This window comes from Tursiops truncatus, chromosome 15 (genome assembly GCF_011762595.2).
Source record: "Tursiops truncatus isolate mTurTru1 chromosome 15, mTurTru1.mat.Y, whole genome shotgun sequence".
In the NCBI taxonomy this organism is placed as follows: Eukaryota; Metazoa; Chordata; class Mammalia; order Artiodactyla; family Delphinidae; genus Tursiops; species Tursiops truncatus.
In genome coordinates, this window is record NC_047048.1 from 17,155,812 (window position 1) to 17,168,712 (window position 12,901).

The following is a 12,901-nucleotide window of genomic DNA, read 5'->3' on the forward strand; positions in this document are numbered from 1 at the left end:
AATAGCTATGAATTAGTGTTTCGTGATTGCTCTAACAGAGGTCTAGGTTTTACAGAAAACTTAACATTGAGATGACAGCATATTCTTTTCTATCTCTCAGACCCTATTGACACTGACTATAAGAATATCAGACGTTTAGCCCATGAAGCCACACTGGATACTGTGAGTCCTCAAGAGGAAGCAGCAGTCTCTGCGTAGAGGTCATGGACATGCCGCGAACCCCCAATGATGTCCTCATTTGATTGGCAATTTTATAAAAGTGGGATTTGCATGCACTGTTAGTTGCAATAATTCCCACCAACTCCTATTGCCTTATATGAGCCATTTTACATATATTAAACTGCCTGACCCAGAAATGATTTTTACCCTGCAATGAGGGGTTAATTAACTAATCTGTCCTTCTTTTCATTCATTCATTTATTGTTGAATGTATGTGTCCCCGTAAGCAGGTCTGATTGCTAAGTGCTAGGGATAGAGTGAGGAATAAGACAGAGTCCCTGTTCTCATGGAATTTATAATCTGGCAATAAAGACAGCCATTCCATAAGAAATTACCAATAAAACGAGAGTCAAGAACCCACATCTGAGGCTTACCAGTCCACACCTCAAGCCTGGTGGCATCTAGATCACAAACTTCCCAGAATAAAGTGACTTGAGCTCTAACTATAGGGTCCATGCTGTATATTTTTTAAATCACATTTCCCTACATCTATTCTGATGGAACTATGGCTAGGAAAATATGAGTTTTATCTGAGCTTCAAGTACCTGTGTGATGTTTTTGGTTTTCTGCTACTTTCTTACTGCCCCCTTTCAACCTTGGATTTTCTTTCACTGATTTTCATTCAAAGCTAAATTTATTTATGAAGCCCCCTAGAGTTCAGTCTCAAATGTCCATTATTATGAAGAAAAAAGCCATCCTTGTCTTAAGGAGTGGAGTGATATAAGAGGAAGAGCACAGACTCAGGAAGCAGAAGGGTACCATTTCCTGGCTATGAGGCCCTGGGCAAACCCTGTGGCATCAGTGTGCTGTGGTTGCCTCACCTGAGCCTGCCCAGAGCAGGGGTGGGAGGGTGGCTTTTGATCTTTCGACCAAGAGAAGGAAATCAGATAGGGATGACAGGATAGAGACCAAACAACACAGAATGCTGCTGGATCACTAGAAATTTTGAGGAATTCTTGAAAGGCAAGAAAGCAGAGATCACATCTATGAAGCAGTAAAAGCAGAAGAAACTATGGACCAAAACAACGGCAGTAAAATTTTCCATACAAGGAATTGTGTGTGTGTGTGTGTGTGTGTGTGTGTGTGTGTGTGTGTGTGTGTAGCTGAGTCCAGAGTCAAGGTGGAGTGAGAGGAAGCCCTGGGGCATTCATTGGGGGCTGCTTTTAGGGCTGCTGGCCCCTCCCCAGCTGTATTAAGTGCACACAGGCTGATGCCTGGATGTGGGCAATGCTCCAGGAGGCTGTTTTCCCCAAAGTAAGCTAGGAGTTCCCATACCTGGAAGAGGAGCTAAGGCACACAGCCTCCCGGAGCATGTTGTGCCCCAACCAACATCAAGGTCAGGTTATATTAAATAGAACAGGCAGAAGAAGTAGGATTCTCAAATACAAAGATGAGCAGACAACCGAGAATGACCAAACATTTGGGAAAACCAAAACTCTGAAGACTGGGACAAAATTTAATTAACAAAAGAACGAACACCCAATGAAAGCGAGTTAATAGAATAAGCAGAGGAAGACTTTAGAATCCTGAAAATTAATATGCCTGGAGAGATTTGAGAGGACATTTCATCCATGAAAAAGAAACAGCTAGAGATCTCAAGTTTTAATTTTATCATTAACATTTTGGAAAAGATAAACTAAGTACAGAAAGAGCTAAAAGGTGACAAATTAAATGTGCTAGAAATTCAAGCCAAACAATTTCACATGGTAACAGTATAAAAAGACAAAAAGAGGGCTTCCCTGGTGGCGCAGCGGTTGAGAGTCCGCCTGCCCATGCAGGGGACACGGGTTCGTGCCCCGGTCCGGGAAGATCCCACATGCCGTGGAGCGGCTGGGCCCGTGAGCCATGGCCGCTGGGCCTGCGCGTCCGGAGCCTGTGCTCTGCAGCGGGAGAGGCCACAATAGTGAGAGGCCCGCATACCGCCAAAAAAAAAAAAAAAAAAAAAGACAAAAAGAAAAATATGAAAGAAAAATTAAGAGACTTGAAGATCTGGGCCAACATTTGTCCAAGAGAAGTTCCAGAGGATAGAACAGAAACAATGGAAAATAATAAAACAACAATAATAAATGAACATTTTCCAATGCTGAAGAAAGACATAAACCTTTAGACTGAAAAGGCCCACCTAGTGCTTTAAACGGGACGAAGAGAATGACACTGATATATTCATAGGGATTAAACAAACAACCTGTCAGAAAACATCTTGACTCTCTATATATACAATGACAGATTTGAAATGTCTAAAGCAAAAACAGAGAAATATAAGGGAACATTGATAAGTTCACAGAAATCACCCAGATTAAATAGACAAAAATTAACTGGGGCTCTGTTGCAGTGGTTTGCTAATGAGCATAAGAATTTTCTGGGAGTCCTATTAAAAATGAAGACTCTGAGCACTCCATGCCCCCTGTAAACCCAGCTCTATATCTTTGAACGGGGTATGAGAATTTACATTTTTAATAAGAAGCCAAAGTGATTCTGATATAGGTGGTCTGGGACTATACTGGGACATACATAATTGCCTGATTAAATAACATAATTAATAGCTTGCTTTAATAGATATACTGAGAACTTTATACCAAAAAGAGAATGATTATTCTTTTGAAATATCATAGAGCATTCATAAAAATTATCTGGTAGACCACAAACAAAGTCTCAAAAACTTCCAAAACAACAGAAATCAAACAGACCAATCTCTAACCATGATGTAGTAAAATTAGAAATTAACACAGAAAGATAGACAAAAACTCTCTACTTAGAACATTTGTAAAACTCTTCTAAATAAAGAGAAAAAAAATCCCTAAAATCACAAACCAAAAGAAGTAAATGACAATGAAAACACTACATACACGCAAAATTTGTGAGCTAAGGACAGAGCAGTATTCAGAGGAAAATTTATAGGCTTAAAATTGCTGTATTAGAAAACAAGACTGAAAATAAGGCAATTAAGCATTTAAAGTAAGAAGCCAGGTTATGGGATGGGGGTGGGGGGAGAATCAAAGCAATAAATTAAACCAAAAAGTTTAGCGAAGGAATCAAGATAAAAGCAGAAATGAACTGAAATAGACAACAGTAAATGAATGAATGAATGAATGAACGACAAAATAAATAAAGTATGCATGCTCAATAGAACTGAAAGCTGGGCCTGCTGTGTCTGGGTGGTAGAGAGAGCTTTTCCTATTTTACTCAGTTTACTCCTTAATTGTTTGAATCTTTTCTAATGAGAAATCACTCATGTATTAGAGGTTATATAAAATGACAAAATAATGTGAAAATACCTAAGAAATTCTAAGTAGACTATAAATGCAAGAAATAAAAAAGATTATTTACTCCGGTATTGATTCAGAGATCATTTTAAATTTTCATTAAGATTGAAAAGGATGCTTTAGGAAGTCAAATACCATCCAGTATCTTCACTTACAGGGATGCTCTATTAGGTGAAAGGATTACTACATCTCTCAGTTCTGGACCTGTATCTTATGGGTAGTTAGTGCTTGTTCAGCATCATTCCACACAAATCATTCATGCTCATCACTGACTTATTCCTGCTCAGCTGGCTTTGTGCTGTCTGACCTACCTGCGCAGGGACCTTCCTAATGCCATTAGCCAGGTGGTCCTTTGGTCTGAGCTATCCAGCTGGGCATCTCTGGGTACATTCAGGATGCCATGCCCCTGATGGTTCTTGGTACCAGAGGGGCTAACTCAAGTGTCACTGGAAAGGAAAAAACCTCTTCCTCTTCTCTTGTCAGGAGCTAACAAAGCTTTCATTGTCTAAATCAAAAGTTGCAAGCTGGTGGCCTGAAGACCACACCTGGCCAGCAGGTACATCTCGTTTCGTTCAAATAAATCGTGAATTAGTTACCAAAAAAAAAATGGGAGAAATCGAACACAAACAAGCCCAGATACTTGACTTCTCTTAAAATTAGAAAGCCTGGTGCCACCGGGCCCCTACGACAGTCAGCTGAGCTGTGTAGAGACTGTTCCCTACATCCCCACTAGTTTCTACCATGCCCTGACACCCAGGCCAAGTGCCATCCTTGGTACTGCCCCCCAACCCCCCTCACTCATGTCATTTAAATTTTCATTTTAATTAGCACCCTCTGCCAGAAATCCCAATATTTCAGAATCCAAGCTATATCTCCCAAACTGACACTTCTACCCCAAGTAGCACAGAAATTCTTTGTCAGATTATGTGTCCTGATTCATAGTTTGGAAAATACTGTCATCATAATTATAACTTAGCGATGTGATAACTGAACTCAGCTATGTGTGGGCTGGCCAGGGTGCCTAATCAACCTCTCTGCCACGCTAGCTCCTTGATTCAATCAATCAACTACCCAATTCACTTGCTTAACAAAGATTTGCAAACTAACTCTACGCCAGGCACTTTTCTAGGGGCCAGAGACACGGCAGGCAAGAGATAGCACACGTCTCTGCCATCATGAAGCTTAGATCTGGGATGCGGGGGGAGGGTGTTGAAGCTCTAAATATGTAACTTGCAAACAGCCTCCAGAAATGGTCCTTGGATGAGTGGAGGGCTCCATGAACTACCAGGTATCCTCTGTTCTTGTGGATTTTGCAATATGGGAACACCGATAACCTCCCCCTTAGGATGTATGATTTCAGAGCTGACAGGCACAGGAAATATCTAATCTATCCCTTTTTGTTGTAGGGGAGGAAATGGGGCTCTAAAAGAGTGTGACTTAGCCAAGTCCCCACAGAGTTTATAGAAAAGCTCAAACTACCCTCTCCAGACTTGCTGAGTCACAGTCACTGGTTCTTTTTCCTCCCTAAAACAGGAGCCACGAGCTCCCTACATCTTCAGAAAATGTAACGTCGTGTGAAACAGCAATGGGAGACACAGTGTCAGACAACAGGGAGAGGTGAGGACTACGGCAGAGTGAAGGGTGCATATGCTCAGAATAAAAGTTTTCTAATTCAAAATATTGGTTTGGCCAAAAAGTTTGTTCGGATTCTTTTCCAGTTTGGCCAACCCCATAAAACAGCAACAATAATGATCATAGCACAACACCAGACCAGCCAATGAAACACACCCGTGAGCTGAAGCTGGCCCTTGAGGTCACGGGTCCAAACCCTCCCCTTTGGATATATCCTCTTCCATTTATCACTATATTTCTACCCTTATCTTGAATTTAAGCATAACTTTTTCAAGTCGTAACTAATAAGAAATCCTCTCTTACATGCCCCTATTTTTTCTGAATTTTTTTCCTCAAGTTTGAGACCTATTTTGAATGTGCGATATATTTTGAATGTGACCGAAGTGAGAAAACCACGTATGAAGGGTGCATATTCATTTTCTTAATATAATAATTCCTTAATAATATAAAATGAATTTTCTATTTATCTAAAATTCACCCCTTTAAATAGTCAAAAACCTAAATAAAATAATTTTAAATGAAAGTACTTCTAAAATAGATAAGACGTCCTTGTCTTCTTAAAAGAATATGTATATTAAATATAATTTAGTCTTTTCTTAATACGAATGATCAATATTCTGGAGAGAAACTGATCTATAATACAGGAGATATTGCCAGGAGCTATTATGCTTTCGTATCTTTCATTTATTAAGTGACATCCTCTCCTACCCGAGTTTCCAGAAGTACAGGATATGGTTTGAAGACAAGGGAAGAGCCCCCTCTCATCCCTTTCTGGCTTTTGTGAACCTCCGGATTTTTGTTGTTATTTTATTTTGCTTTTTACTTTACAGTTATCTTAATTTTATCTGACATATGAGATTTTGACTTCCAATTTTAACATTTCTTTCTTTTATAGTCCCCAAATCAAAGCCACAAAGTCCAAATGATCTCGAAAACTTTCCTTCCATTTGAGAGAGGCTCTAATCTTCAGACCTTCTGATTCAGAATCCCCAGGAGTTCATCTGTTAAAAACTGTGCTACCTCCTGTAAACAACTCTCTTAGCATAAAAATTTGACCTAAAATATGCATTTAAAAAAATATTGTGGGACTTCCCTGGTGGTCCACTGGTTAAGACTCCATGCTCCCAATGCAGGGGACTCGGGTTCAATCCCTGGTCAGGGAACTAGAGCCCGCATGATGCAACTAAAGATCCCACATGCCGCAACAAAGAACTCACGTACCGCAACTAAGACCCAGCATGGGCAAAAAAAAATATATATATATATATATATATATATATATATCTCCTTAGTGATTCTTTTTGTTGTTGTTATTTACTTTTCCCTTTTATTTTTTTTTAAACATCTTTATTGGAGTATAATTGCTTTACAATGGTATGTTAGTTTCTGCTTTATAACCAAGTGAATCAGCTATACATATACATATATCCCCATATCTCCTCCCTCTTACGTCTCCCTCCTACCCTCCCTATCCCACCCCTCTAGGTGGTCACAAAGCACCGAGCTGATCTCCCTGTGCTATGCGGCTGCTTCCCACTAGCTATCTATTTTACATTTAGTAGTGTATATATGTCCATGCCACTCTCTCACTTTGTCCCAGCTTACCCTTCCCCCTCCCCATGCCCTCAAGTCCATTCTCTATGTCTGCATCTTTATTTCTGTCCTGCCCCTAGGTTCTTCAGAACCATTTTTTTTTAGATTCCATATATATGTGTTAGCATACGGTATTTGTTTTTCTCTTTCTGACTTACTTCACTCTGTATGACAGACTCTAGGTCCATCCACCTCACTACAAATAACCCAATTTTGTTTCTTTTTATGGCTGAGTAATATTTCACTGTATATATATGTGCCACATCTTCTTTATCCATTCATCTGTTGATGTACCTTAGTGATTCTTGTGTATATCAAATTTTAAGATCCATGGCTCTATTTTTTCCTTATAACGGTGGTTCTCAAATATTGCTGCAAATTACAGTCACATGGGGTGCTTAAACAGAGGAACCATGTCTGAGTCCAAATCCAGAACCAGAATCAAAATCTCTGGATGATATGACTTGGACATTTGTGTTTCTTTTATTTAGTTAGATTTTACTTTTTGTTTTGAGCTAACTGTAGACAATACAGAGCCATACCATGTACCCTTCATCCAGTCTCCCCCACGGTAACATCCCATATAACAACAGCATAATAGCACAGTCCAGAAACTGACATCAATACAATCCTGCTAAGCTCTTTAAACTAGGTCTCCTTGTTTTTACTTTTCTCTCTTTCTTCCTTTGCTGATGCTTAGCTCTACTGAAGCAGCTTATCTCCTCCTTAATGTACTGGCTTTTTAAAAACTTGGTTTGAAAAAATGTAAAACCCATAGAAAATTTATCAGCATAGTATAATAGAAGGGTATAATTAATGCCCAAATACCCATCACCTATATTCAACAATTCTTCACCAATTCTCAGAAACCTGAGAACAGGGACCTTTTCCTACATAACCACAATATAATTGCTGAATTCAGGAAATTTAACATCAATACAGTATTATTTTCTAATATAATATGATTTTCAAATTTTATTAATTTTTCCAAACCATCCTTAAATTTAGAGCAATCCCCCCAACCTCCCAGGATCTCACATCGCATAACTGTGGTATCTCTTTAGCCCCCTTTAATCTGTAACAGCCTTTCTCTGTCTCTTATGCAACTGACATTTCTGAAGACTCCCGGCCAGTAGACTGTCCCTCAATTTGGCTTTGTCTGGTTGTTTCCTCATTGGACTTCACTTTTGAAAAACATTTTTCATCAATGTTCCCAGCTCGGGGTTCACTGGGGGAATATTTGTCAGAGTAGAGGTCTTCTCCAGGTTGTTTAAAACAGTTAAGCAGAACCAATGGATGGCCACCTCTGAACACCTTCCTCCTAGGCAGAACATCAATGATATTCACAACAGACCCTGCCCAAAAACAGCTCAGCGCAATTCCCGGCCTGTGATTGTTAATTTTATGGAACAAGGAGTCCTGGGGTCTGGGCTTCCAGTCTGGGCTTCTCTGAGGCCTTGGTGAGCAACATCAGTTCTCATCCCTCAGTTTCCTCAAACTATAAAATGAGAATGAAAATTCCTAGCAAGTAACTTGCAGGGTTAATGAATGCAGTGATGGATGTTATACACTCCACACAGTGCTAGGTACTGAGTAAGTGCTCATTTAATGTGAGCTTTTACTATCATTAAAGAAAATAGTGGTATTAAGTCAAGCCTCTTGTGTGTTGTTTGAAATCTTCTGGTGGGTAGGCCAGAGGCTTTTTTGTTAACATCCAATCCTGTTGTGATCTGTGTTGTTTTCCTAGGTGTAAATGGAGACTCTCTCGTGGGGTCTATCCTATGGCCCAGCTGCTTGGTATGAAGACCCTGGCCCCTGACAGTTAGGATGTGAAAGTCCATCTTACCATTACATCCTGAATACTTAAGAGGATCCTTTCTCTGTCTATACTGCTTGGAGGGTTGGGGCGTCCATGTACATTCAGAAGGGAGAAATTAAAATCACAGGGCGTGGTGCTGATGGGAGATTTGGTATCCTAGGGGCAAGCAGAGAGAACTGGGCGTAGTAAAAGAAACTTACGTCCCTGGAGATGTATGGGGTCCTCTTTCTCTCTCTTGGTCTCTATGCCTCCCTAAGTCATTCTCGCTCTTAAAGCTCATCTGATCAAACTCATCCCTGATTTACCAACACCATTGCAGGAACACAGCTGGTAAGTGGTCCGGGATTCACACTCTGGCCACCAACAAGCTAAACAGTGCTCAGAGCCACTGGGTTCAGATGGCTGAGTGAGTACTGGTGTGGTAAGATGGCCCTGGCATGTTGTTGATTAAAAACAGTGGGGCTATCAAATAGCCTGGATAGTATAATCCCATTTATGCGGAAAGAACAATAAAAGATCAAGAAAAGGGACTTCCCTGGTGGTGCAGTGGTTAAGAATCCACCTGCCAATGCAGGGGACATGGGTTTGAGCCCTGGTCTGGGAAGATCCCACATGCCACGGAGCAACTAAGCCCATGCGCCACAACTACTGAGCCCGCGTGCCACAACTACTGAAGCCCGCTCACCTAGAGCCCGTGCTCCGCAAGAGAAGCCACTGCAATGAGAAGCCCACGTACCAAGACGAAGAGTAGCCCCCGCTCGCCGTAACTAGAGAAAGCCCGTACGCAGCAACGAAGACCCAATAATAAATAAATAAACAAATAAAATTTTTTAAAAAGGCACTCACTCAAAGGTTATTTATATGGCAATCTGAAACAGCAGAAGTTCCCAAGCAATAGAACTGCCCTAAAAAACGATCCTTCCTTTTTTAAGTCTCACCATTGAAATGAATGAAGGGTGACTGAAGGGATTTGCTGAGGAGCCCTGCCGGGGACAAAGTGGGGTGGGCTGGTCCACTGAGGGATGCTCCACCAATGATGGCACAGCCCCATAATCCACACTGTACCGACAGGTGGGTGAGCCTTCATGGACCACAGCAGGGTCCACATGTGGCAGCCCTGCCGGTGGCACACGGGTTAAGACAGGTCTTTAGTTGTTGTATGTGTCAGCAAGTAACAATGACTTCAAAACACTGAATTGTAATTGTGGCCAAATATCCAATTCACGCCACTCCAGGATCTACACAATGGAAAGAAAAACTCAGAGAAGGTATTCCAGAAGATGCCGGAGTGGGCCAATCCTCTTCCCATCACCTGTCACGCTCTCAGGGACTGATAAGATAATGCAAAAAATACCACTCATTGGGAACAGGCCAGGACTGGAACATTCCAGATCAACTGTCTCATCTTGGATATAATTAATATATACTTTCAAGGAAAATAATGAATATATGCAATTTTTAGTCTGGATGGTAATATACCCACCTATTCACGGCACTAATCTCTGGGGCAGTGGGATTACGAGAGGACTTTTATTTTCTGTGTTATCATTTGAATTTTTAACATTGATCATGCATTGTCAGGAAAAAAAGGATACCTTAATAATAGGAAAAAAAATGTGTACTTTCATTCCTGGTCCTTAAATGGAGCCTTATTATCCATTGTAACACATACCCCAAGGCAAGCCAACATAACCAAGACCTGGCACTTAGGCAGAACTCTCTGGAAAGAAAGAGGTGTCCTCCTTTCCCTGGAGTTGTTAAGCTACCATGGCTTACAAAACCCTATGATGGCTTCTCCTCTGACTCAAAGTAGAATCCCTCACCTTTAGCGCAGCCCTCAAAGCCCAGTGCCATCTAAGCCTTGGCTACGTCTCTGGCCTCACCCCCTCTTCCTTGTCCCCTTGCTCACTCACCTCCAGCCACACTGGCCTCCCTGCTGTCCTCCGTCCTCGGGGCCTCTGCACCTGTTGCTCCCTGTGTGTGGAAGCTCTTCTCTACCTACTCACTCCCTGGCTTCCTTGAGGCCCCTGCTCACACAGCACCTCATCAAGGGTAAGCCCCGTCCTCCCATATCACATGGCAGCCTCTGCCCACATTCTCTAGCCCCTTGCTCTGCCCTAGTTCTCTTTCAAGCCCGATCATCTGCTGGCATATTATGTACTTGTCTGTTTTAGCTTCAGCGTCTAGATGGTGCCTGGGGCACGGTGGGGACTGTGGTACATGCAGCATACACTTGTCTAAGGGGACAGCTGCCCCCCAGCTCCACTCACGGCTGTCATTTAAGAATGTAATTCCTAAATCTTTCGACTTTTCAAGAGAAACCCCCAATTCAGATTTTGACATGAACTCTCCTGATTCTTAAATGTCAGCGAGGAATTCACATCTTTTAAAAAGGCACAGTCAGTGGGGGTGAAGGCCAACAGAACACGTCTGCATATGCGGGTCTGTGAACTCAGAGTGCCAAGAAATTGAAGTTCACTAAGGATCTGACTGAAGGCGAAAAGGCTGGTGTGTTTCAACAGTGAAGGTCAGATGAAAAGTACACATGCAGACAGGAATTCCTTTTGCTCCATTTCAGACTGCATTTGCAAACAGTGTGAGGGGGGCTGAGTATACGTAGCCAGGCATTATTTTTCCTTCTCTGTTCAGATTGCATCTATTAAGGCTTCTGTCTTTGCCGAAAACTGGCATGGCCATTTCACTCTTTCATGTAGCAGGAAAATAACTCTAAGGGGAAACTGACTGTGAAGGCTTACAGAGTGCCCCCTCAAGCTGGGGAGAAAAAGGGAAGGAAGAAATACAATCAGGCACTCACAGTGGAGAAAATTAATTGCGGGTGAGCAGGGAGATGCTGATTCAGAGCACGCTCACGCAGGAACACTAATGGAGCTTAATAGCTTGTGAGGGACAGGCTGCGTGGTGTTGCAGGGAGCTTGGAAGCTTGCAAAAGAAGGAAGACTGTATATGTTCAATTAACAGGCGGCACCAAATGGCCAAAGGAGGAGAGGACGAGCATGCCTCCTGCTTGAAGGGCATGCATGCGTTCTGAGACAGGGGGCGGGGCTAGGGTTGCAACAGACCGAACTTGGCTTCAAACCTGCCTCCCTAAGGGAAGCTGAGGGCTGTTTGCACAGACTGATCCTGAGCAGAGAACCTTTTGGTTGATTCGAAGCGCGCGCGCGCGTGCGTGCGTGTGTGTGTGTGTGTGTGTGTGTGTCTGTCTGTCTGTCTGTGTCGTGTGGGAGGTGCGTGTTGAGGGCAATAAAGTCCACGATTTTTCCCACTGTAAAAATTCCATTTCTGTGGACTGTTTTTAAGGAAACAAGGTCTTTGGGTCCTTCCATAGAAAAGGACTTTTTTTTTCCAGGAAGACAAAAATTTGCAATTAACTTTAACTTTCAGATTTTTTGCAGCCGGAATGTGAAACAAAGTGATCCCCTGCTCCTTAAATCGTCCTTCCTTTACAAGCAAAGAAGGAAACACCAACATGCAATGGTGATCAGAGGAATGTTTCCTGGATGACATTCCCATCTCCACTTTGAGTCGTTTTCATTTCAGAAAAGCAGGTTTTTTGTACAGAAGGTCACATGCGGAAGGAAGCCTGTCCTCCTGGTGAGGCTCTGGAATCTGCAGCCCGGGTCTGTGGCTGAACAGTCTCATTCTGGCAAATGGGGCAGGACTGGCTTAGCAACTTGGCTCTGCCTCCTCTCTAAAATTTCGCTTGTATATAACCATGGAGATAATTTACATACTCATTCTAATTATAAGAGCGATGCCCTTGAAATAAAATTCAACTCTCCATCCCTACCTGTGCCAGGTCTGCCCCTCTACCCCGCCAACCTCATCGCCTTCTAACTCCCCTTGGCTCACATCACATCTACATCATGCACCCTTGAACAAGCCCAGCCTCAGGTCATCCGTGCCCGCTGTTCCCTCCGCCTGGAATGCTTTTCCCATTGCTGGTTCCAAAGCCGGCTCCTTCTTATCCATCAAGTTTCAGCTGAAACATCATACCTGAGAGAGGCGTTCCTTCCCTCTCTACCGTCTAATGTTCCCTCTCTCCCATGCTGTCTGATCTCCTGGCTGTCCCATCTCCCCTTTCTGTTTTGTTTTCCTAGAACGTATCAATACCTGAAATCGCATTATTTATTTCTTGGTTTTATTCTTTATTGTCTGTCTCTCCCTCGGGAACATGAGTTGTTAAGAATAGGCCCCCCCCCCATAAAGACGTTTAAAAAAAAAAAAAAAAAGAATAGGCCCCTTGTCAGTTTTGTTCATTTCTGCATCTCTGGTGCCTAGGACAGAGCCTGATGCTCAAAAGTAGGTACCCAACAAATGCTTGTTGAATGGGAGACTGGGGTTTACTGTTGCAATT

The 12,901-nt window shown here is 42.3% G+C and overlaps 1 protein-coding gene across 1 annotated transcript in view; it reads right to left on the bottom strand.

The window, feature by feature from the left end:
- Window positions 1-12,901, bottom strand: part of KATNIP (katanin interacting protein) — a 201,408-nt gene that overhangs the window by 113,529 nt on the left and 74,978 nt on the right. The window lies entirely within an intron of this gene.